We start from the raw sequence: 10000 nt of genomic DNA, 5'->3' as shown, positions 1-10000 counted from the left end.
CTTGAATCAGTTATTCACTTTGAAGAAGATTTCTGCTCATTTATTATCTATTTGCCACACAAAATAACAAATTGGTGAACTTGTGTCGCTTTAGACGTGAACAATGATGAAATAAAAAAAAAAAATGACACACGAGAGGCAAGAAAGAGGTATCTCGGGAGAAGAGGAAATGAAAAACTTGGGAAAAGGTAAGTTGAAAACCATTACGATACAAGATAAAGGACGAATGCATGTCCTTATAAAAAAATTAAGACGAAAATCCTGACAATGATGTCGAGAATAGTGGTAGCCAGGAGGAGTGTCGTGAACCATCACCCAACAAAGGACCTGCAAGGAAAGAGACCTTATCGCCCTTCCGCCAAGACAGGCGGGTCAAAACGGACGACGTTCAAGTGAGAAAACATTCGCGAGGAATCACACTCGTTGACGAAAGGACGACCCGGCAATGTTCTGGTGGGAAACGAAGACGGTACACCCTCAATTGACGATATGTTTAGTTTCCCTTCACGAGAGCAAAAGAATCAAAACTTGACATCTGAAATGGAGGGCCAGGACATTTCTATGGGGTCCTCTCAGCCGATCATCAGGAGCAGTTGGGGTGCTCATGAATACTCTAACAAAGGAGGACTTCGTCGTCGAATCAACAAGAGCATGCGCTCTGACAAACACAGGGCGCCCACGAAGGCCAAGGACAATCCTGAAAATTGGATGAGGTCCCATACAGCAACTGCAGGACGAGGGACCCAAGGCGACCCACAGCAATCAACCCACACATAAGTTAAGTAACGTGGTACAAAATCTGTAGTTTGTATGATTATTGATTATGTTACAGATTTTGTAAAAGTGTGTAGAGTAAGGAAATTGTAATTCCGCTTTATTCACGAGGAATCAAATGTTTTTAGTGTTTAAGCTTCGAGTAAAGATTGATATTTCTTTTCATGAAAGAAGGAAAATAGTATGGTTTTTGTTGCAGTGTGGATAAATAAGAGATTGTTCTTTACACTGTGTAAACTATGAATTTTCTTTGCATAGATTCTTCGGTTTAAAGTAGTTTGTTCTTGTTATCTAGGACCTTCGCTGCCAAATGTGTTAAAGGCTAATTTTTATGAAGAAGTATGGGTATGTGTTGAAACAATTCTGTGTTAACAGTTATTTAATTCAAGAAAAGAAACGTTTCAGTCATAATTGAAATGTAGGATGTTTGTAATTCAGTGCTAGGATGAAATCTATGGAATTTTTATGATGACCTCTTCAAGCATGTACTTAGTAAATTTATGGAGACAGAAGTGTACCTTAGGTATATTGATAATTTAGGAAATTCGTGTCGCAATATTTATTCTTACGTCACACATTGTATTACCGATTATGAGATGTTTTAAAAGTGTTAAAATGTTGTTTGTCAGTTTTTTTTTTTTCTGAAGATCATCTTGATTAAGGGAAACTAGTTTATTAATGTATTAGTCGAAGTATTTTCAGTTGCCAACATTTGTTAAGTAATTTATAATTTGTCACATGTGTAATTTAAAGACCTTGTATCCAGTTTCTTTTAGTTACACTGTTTCATATGTGATTTGTCTAAATAGGTTTTTCGGTCTGATTCATGACACCGAGCATTGTTAAAAAAACAAATTCAAGAAACAAACGTTAAATGAGTTAACAAGTGGCATGAATATACTGTAAAATTAAAAGACCGGTCAATTTGAGTTATACGCAAATGAATGAAGTGAATGATGAGTGCGAGACTGCCGCGAGAAAACATTCTGTCTTCCTAAACACTATCCGAAGAACGCATAGTATGCTAGTGTGTAGTTCTTTTTTTTTAATTTTTTTTTTTTTGGTCAAGAAATTTAAGGTTTTGACAACTAACTTAATTTTTTGGAATTGGCAGTCGAAATTAGAACTCTCTTTCATCTCCGTAGACAATTATGCATTTTGAAAAATACATGTCAAGGAGTTGATTGTTATTAGGTGGTATCTGACAACATGATAAAAAGAACATAATTTAGATTCTTAGTCAGTTTTTCCATTTCTTTTAAAAACTCGTGAGAACAAATAATTAACATGCAAAATTTGAGAAATGACGAACAAGTTGCCGTAAACTTCCTCAGTTTTTGTCAAGATAAGTGTGATACAAGAATTCTAAAAGTTGTGATAGCAGTTAGGATTTTGTGAATACAAATATCATGTTTCATCTAACAACTTTCTAAACAATAATGCAGAACCATTTACAAACAATGAGAAATTCAGTAACCAGAAAATTATTTAAGATTTGATCTTAGTTCTCAAAAGAACTATAGATCCCTATCACTCGAGTTGAAAGTATGTGACAAATGTGTTTGAAAACAGATTAGTCTAGCATTAAACTCTCATTCACTGAGACACAAAATAATAAGATAAGAGACAATAACCAATGATTGTAGGGATAAGGAAAAATTCAAAAAACATTTATTGGGCGAATTTGATTATTTCTTGAACTGATTAACATTAGGGGATCTGATGACCAGGGCAAATTTGGAGTTAGAGATCAAAATATAATTAGCCATACCATTGACCCCCATTAGTTAGTTGGTGTTTGATAAGAAAAAGTAAGAGATGTTTTTTATGTCAGATTATGTAGAAAAAGCATGTTTTTGTGTCAAATAACAAAGAGAAAGGTGATTTTGTTGTAATTAAGGAATTTGGCGAATCACTAAGAGAAAGTAGAGTATTAAGAGGCTAGTTAATTGCTCTTTAGTATTCTGTAAGCTTCAGTAATTTTTCTGAAATCCAAGGGGAGTGACGCTACTGTGTGTACATGTTTTCAATTTCTGTAGTTTCAGTTGTGCCATAATACCCTGCTGTAAGTACAATTTACGGTTTAATTTTAAGGTTTTGAGCGCTCAGTTTCAGTTTCAGTTTCAATCTCAGTTTTATTTTTCAGTTTCGTTTTTGCACGCTATAATTCTTAAGTTGTTTCTTTTCTAATTTTTTTTTTTAGTTAAAAGTTTTTTGCAAGATAAGTAATGTCGGATATTACAAGACTTGTGTAAACATTGTTTAAACGTTACTTCTATAAAAAAAAGAAAGGTGAACTGTTGTTTTACTCTGAGCATGGGAAATGCTATCTTTTGCAAAAGATTTTGATGATAGAGGCAAAATGAGCGTCAGCTGATTTGACCAATGTTTGCCATGTGCGTGGAGAATTGTGTTAGCCTACGATTATATGTGTAGCTGTATGAGAGGTAAAGAGGAGAGAGGGAAAGTGTGCGCATGCATGGGAAGTGTCATTATGTTCAATGAGTATAAAAAAAAACAAATGGAAATTACCTCTTTATAACTGACAATGTTAGAATTTTGTGATATATATATATATATATATATATGTATATATATATATATATATATATATATATATATATATATATATATATATATACATATATAAATATCTATCTCTCTCTCTCTCTCTCTCTCTCTCTCTCTCTCTCTCTCTCTATATATATATATATATATATATATATATATATATATATATATATATATATATATATATGTATGTATATATATATATATATATATATATATATATATATATATATATATATACATATATATATATATATATATATATATATATATATATATATATATATATATATATATATATATATATATTCTTATGAAGCTGGTCTAGCGTGGAGTAAAATACATTATTTTATTCATGTATTTTATTTGTTTTCAGTTGTGAATTGAGGAGGTGAATAGCCAGCTCTTGAGATGAGTTCCCTTTATGTAAGAATAAGTTTATTATGTAAATAACATAAGACTTCAGTCGTTGATTTCATTGCATTCTTCATTCAAGTCATTATATGTAAATTTACGTAATTGGGTAAGAATTACCATTTCATTTCACATATTTTCTGACGAAGTCTTACGTAATCTGTGTGATACTGTTATGTGATTTGTTGGAGATATGAGCAGGAGCTTATGTAATGTTCTTTTATATTTCCATGAGGTATTGCGTCCTGTTTATGAGTAAATACATAATTCTTATATTTTGCCATATGCTTTGGAAGATTCACAAAAATCCTAGCGTTAGATCTTATCTTGTTTTGATTTTGAGGACAAAGGGTGGTTGGAGCTAGCTGACAATGATTCGTCTTACTGTACGTTTGAGAGTTGCCTGAAACCCCAGATTCGTCTCTTGACATTTTTATCTAATAGATAACTCTGACAGGCTTAGACCAAATCCCCACGCTTCTAGATCTCAGACCTGGAACATTCTGGAAGTAGCTAAATTTCATATAAAGGCAACCCCACGGTTGCATACATCAGATAGAGATTCCCAGCCTTAAGTCATAGCTATCTTCCCACCTCTCTCTCTCACACATGCATCTCAGTATATTGTTTTAATAGTGTTCAGTGAAATTTCAAAGTCTTGGTGTGACGCGTTTTTTGTAAACGTAGTGAGTATTTATAAATTTCTCTTCAGGTTATTATAACTGGCCCAGTAGTAACTTGAAAGGTATTTGTATCGTTGTATGATTAAGTATGTTCATTGAGTGTTAAGACTAATTAAATAGTGTATAAAATTTAAATTCAAGTGAAACAAGTGATTGTATAATTTTCATAAGTATTATTTATTTTGACTTAATCTAAGGTTTATTCAGACTTAATATTTCAAGTCAATTGATTATATAATTTTCAGATTGTAAAATTTTTTTCCGAATCTAAGTTTTGTTCAGACTTAATATTTCGGGTGATTTATTTTGTTTTTGTGTAAATTCTTTCAAAGGGCTATTTCTGTAAAGAGTGTATTATTCCAATCACCAGTCTTTGAATTAGTATTCACTCGTATCCTGTTAAAGAATTGAAGGAAGAGCTGTTTGAATAAGTCTTAAGAATAATTACCCTGTTTGGTTTTGAGTGTAATTAAGAAACCTTTAGATATTCAGTGTTTTATGTATTGTTGTCTGCGAGTTATTTAATTGTGTCATAGCTCGGGTATTAATATTTTCAAGTATAACAGATTCAATGTAAAAGCAAACAAGTGAGTTCTGAAGAACTTGAGAGGTTCTATAACTTCCCAGTCATAATATATGTAATATAATATATTTAGTTCCCAGACATGGGACCATAGTATAAGATAATTTTGGTGTCCAGACCCTCGGGATTGAGCAAGTCTGTTTTAAATATTGGTGATTATAGGGCTGTGTTTTGATTCAAGATTGAGAACAATTTAGTGTCGATAGGATTCTGTGTATTGTTATGATATATTTTTTTGGAGGTATTAAATATTGTTAGATTACAAAATATCACAGTTTATTATCAAAGAGTATTTGAATAACCCAAATGTTCAGGAATTTTCAGTAGCTAATGTAGCAAAAGCTCAGTGGCTCTCTGTTTTAATGGCATGTATTGGCTATGCAACGAGTGGAAAGATTAAAGCCCCAAATCATGTATCTAGCCTTAGAAGCGTTGATAAATTTGGGAAATTTGTCGGAAAAAATATCATAGAAGCTCGTGAACTGTTAGAGAAGGCTGAGGAAGAATTTTTAGCAAAGTAAGGACCTGTCGACCCACAAACTGAAGGCATGAAAGCAGTAGGGTTGTGGAGGCTGAGATTCGACAAATCTGATTACATTTAAGATGATACCAGGACGAGGAGAAGAAGAGAAAAAAGAAAAATTAAGTGCAAAAGAGATGGAAGCAAGAAGGGAAGAGAGAGAAAAGGAAATAGAAAGAAGACGTGAAAAAGAAGCCAGAGAAGTAGCATGACATATGAGGAGAAATGAAGAAAAGGAGAGAGGGAGGAGGCAAGAGAGATTGCACAACATACAAGGGACCTGGAGCTGTTTAATGCTTGTGCACAGTTGGCAACACAGACCGAGGTGACCCCTACCAAGCACCATCTCGTGTTCAATGTGTCGAATGCCCCGAGGTTAATTCCAAAGTTCTCAGGAGAGGCTCCAGACGAGTTCTTCGATCTTTTTGAAACGGTCGCATCGACAATGAAATGGACAGAAGATAAATGGTCTGTGTTATTGCAGGGTGTGCTCTTTGAGAAATGCCGCAGTGCATACCTATCCTTATCTCAGGACTGGAGTAAGGAGCATCAAGAAGTGAAGAGGATCATATTGTAAGTGTATCAGATGACCCTTGAATATTATAATGAAAGGTTGCGAAGTTTGAGGACGGACAAGAAAATGACTTAACTGGATTAGGCTAATAAGGTAAGACGATGTTTTAGGAGATGGACAGATGCGGCTAACGTGAGGGAAATGGCTGATTTAGAAAAATTGTTAATACTAGAACAGTATCTACGAGGAATTCCTGAACGTATTCGAACGTACTTGAGAGAAAGAGAGGTGAAGAAACATGATAAAGCCGCTTCGTTGAGCAAAGATTATAATATTATCAGTTGCAAACCCTCCTTGGTCATGAAGTTTCAATCGTCGCTCCGACCAAGTGTCAAATATTTGCTGAACCATGGAAACCAGTTCAGTAATGACTACGTGAACAAGTTCAACAGTTACATCGGAAGTAGCACTGGTACTGTCGGTAAGCAGAATGCGATAGTACCACAGCAATAATCATTGAATCGTCTTCCTTCAAGTATCGTAAAAGACGAGCAGAAGGTTAATATTGTCTGTTTTATGTGTGGCAAGAGAGGCCATATCAGTAAGGAATGTTGGTTGAACCAATCGAAAGCAGTCGCCAAAGATATGAAGGATTTTTCGACATCACAAAATGCTATAACGAAGAAACAGTCGGGAAGAGTCAAAGAGGAAATTAACCAGCCAACGTTTACACAACGAACAGAACAAACTCAAACAGCGTGAATACCTTTAAACCATATATTTATATAGGTAAGTTGACAGCAATAGACAGGAGTGAGCCAACCCCGGTCAGGATATTGCGCGACTCAGGTTGTAACCATAGTGTGGCAGTACGAGGAGTACACCTCTTGGTGACTCGGTTATTTTCATGGGAATTGGAGGTGTGGAGTCACCCCCACTGGCCGTTTTAAACTGTTATGTGAGTTGGTGACAGGTAATTTTTATTTTGCGGTATAGGATTCAATGGCTCTTGAAGGAATACACGTCTTGCTGGGTAATGAGGTTGGTGGAGCGCCGTTTGTGCCTTGTCCCATTGTAACGGAGAAACCATTGAGGTATAGTCCTTCGACTGAGCTCAAGAAGGATTACCATTATCTGTTTCCTAGTTGTGTGACAACTAGGAGTATTATGACTGTTGGAGAAAAAAAAAATCAAAGGAGGGATGAATTTCGGAGGATTTGTTTTCCAAAGAAGATGATTTACTTGATGGTATACAATAGGAGAATTCTCAAGTAAGTCCGAGCAAAGAGGAATGACTAAGGAGTGGACAAGATGACAAAGAAGAAATGAACCTGGAAGAAATAGAAAATGCAGCGTTAGAAGTAGGACAAGTGAGTAGGAAAAGGCTGAAAAGATTACAACAGAAGGATACAATGCTAACAGATTTATTGTACTGTGTGGTGGATGAGATGGAGGCACAGCAGTCTCCGACCTGTTATTATTGTAATGATCGGTTGCTTATGAGGAAGCACAGACCCGCCGATATCCCTGGACATGCTGAATTGGGGGATATATCGACAGATATTAATTCCCGCACCGCTGGGAAGACAGGTGATCGTTGTAGTGCACAAGACCGGATATATGGGGATAAGGAAGACGACGGAGAAGATTAGGAAACACTTTTTCAAGACTGGCATGCATAAGGACGTGAGCCAGTTTTGCAGTGCATGTCACATATGTTAGATGGCTGGAAAGCTGAACGAGTACTTTAAGAAAGCTTCCTTACACCCGGTAGAAGTATGATGAGAACCCTTAAGCAAGGTAATAATCCATATTCTAGGACCTTTACCAAGGATGAAAAAAGGTCATGAATATATGTTAACCTTGATGAGTCCAGTGACTAGATACCCTGAAGCCATACCAGTCAGGAACCTCAGTGCCAAAATAATCGCCGAGAAGTTACTAGACTTTTTAACTGAGTTTGGTATTCCGGAAATTGTTCAAAGTAACCGAGGAACGAATTTCACGTCAAAATTATTTCAGGACGTAATGAAACTGTTGGATGTGAAACAACAAGTATCCACTGCTTATCATCCTGAGACCCAAGGGGCATTAGAGAGGTTTCATCAAACTTTGAAAAGTATGTTTACTAAATTCTGCAACGAGACGGGGAATGAATGGGACAGCGGACTACCGTTGATGTTGATTGAGGTATTTTTTGATTATCAAGAAATTATGGGATGTAGCCCGAATGAAATTGTATTTGGATGAAAAGTACAAGGACCAAAAAAATGTTTGCAAGGAAAAGGAAAGACCGAGAGGAAATGGATGGAGGAAATGTCGAGGATTTGATGAAAAGGATCAGCAAGTTAAGGAAATTTTCCTTAGGAGACGTGAAAACAAGTCAAGGATGAGCGAAGAAAAAGTTTGGTATGAAGAGTACGAGCAGACAGATTGCGATAGGACATCAGGTATTGGTCTATTTATTAAGGAGACTCTCTTTCACCAACGAGTTCCAAAAACAATTCAGGAAATTTGAGAAGGCCAATGACTGGACTTACGTTATTCAGATACAAGGCCCGGATTTCAACAGGAAATTTCTTATCCAAGTGGATGCGTCGGATAACGCGATTGGAGCTGTCTTATTGCAAGAAAATAAGGAAGGAATTCTTCACCCTGTTTGTTTTATGTCGTCGAATCTGAAGAAGCAGTAACGAACCTATTCGACAGTTGATAAAGAACTGCTTGCATTATTCACAGCGACAAGGAAGGTTGGAATTTATGTAAACGACTACAAAAGGGAGAGATTAGAGTGTATTCGGATTATAATTCTTTAACTTTCTCAATAAGATGAAAAATAATAATAAAATGTTAACTAGGTGGCCATTATGTTCGCAGCCATATTGTTATAATGTAAAACATATGTCAGGTAAAGATAACGTGGTTGCAGATTATTTATCTTGGGCTGAATTGATGGATTCAGGACCAAAATATTTAATCTTTTTTGGGAGGAGCTACCTTACCATGGTGGTCTAATATAGAGTAAAATACAGTCGTTTATTTGTGTATTTTATTCATGTTTTCATTTGTGGATTGAAGAGGTGAATAGCTAGCTCTCAAGATGAGTTCCTATCATGTAGGTATAAGTTTATTATGTATATTATGTAAGCCTTGCATCATTATTTTCATTGCATTCTTCATTCAAGTCATTATATGTAAATTTTCGTTATTTTCAAGAATTAACTTTTTATTTCATATATTTTCTTATGGAGTCTTACTTAATCTGTTTGAGAGTGTTTTGTGATTCGTGCAAGATATGAACAAGAGCTTATGTAATGTTCTTTCATATTTCTATTAGGTATTGCGTCATGTTTGGGAGAAAATACAAAATTCTTATATTGTGCCATGTGCTTTAGGAGACGTCTAAAAATCCTAATATTAGATCTTATATTTTTTTTTTCTTTATTTTGAAAACAAAAGGTGGGAGGAGGTAGCTGACAGTAGTCGTCTCGCCGTGCGTCCAAGACCTGCCTGAAACGCCCTTAGGGCATCAACCCCCCCCCCCCCCCCCCCGGCCTTATAGATCTTGAACCTGGAACATTCTGGAAATAGCAAAGTTTCATATAAAGGTGACCCAAAGGTTGCATAGATCAGATAGAGAATCCCAGCCTTAAGTTATAGCCATCTCCCACCCCACTCTCCCTCTCTCACATCTCAGTGTATTGTTTTAAAAATATTCGGTAGAAGTTCAAAGTTTTGGTGTGACACGTTTTTGTAAACTTAGTGAGTAATCATACAAATTCTTTAGGTTTTTAACTAGCCCTGTAATAACGTGAAAGGTATTTGCATCGTTATCTGGTTCATTATATTGATTGAGTGTTAAGACTAATTAAATAGAGTGAAAAATTTAATTTTAAGTGAAACAAGTGATTGTATAATTTTCTTAAGTATTATTTCTCTTG

Source organism: Palaemon carinicauda, chromosome 8, assembly GCF_036898095.1.
Source record: "Palaemon carinicauda isolate YSFRI2023 chromosome 8, ASM3689809v2, whole genome shotgun sequence".
Classification (NCBI taxonomy): Eukaryota; Metazoa; Arthropoda; class Malacostraca; order Decapoda; family Palaemonidae; genus Palaemon; species Palaemon carinicauda.
This window is presented reverse-complemented; position numbering follows the sequence as displayed.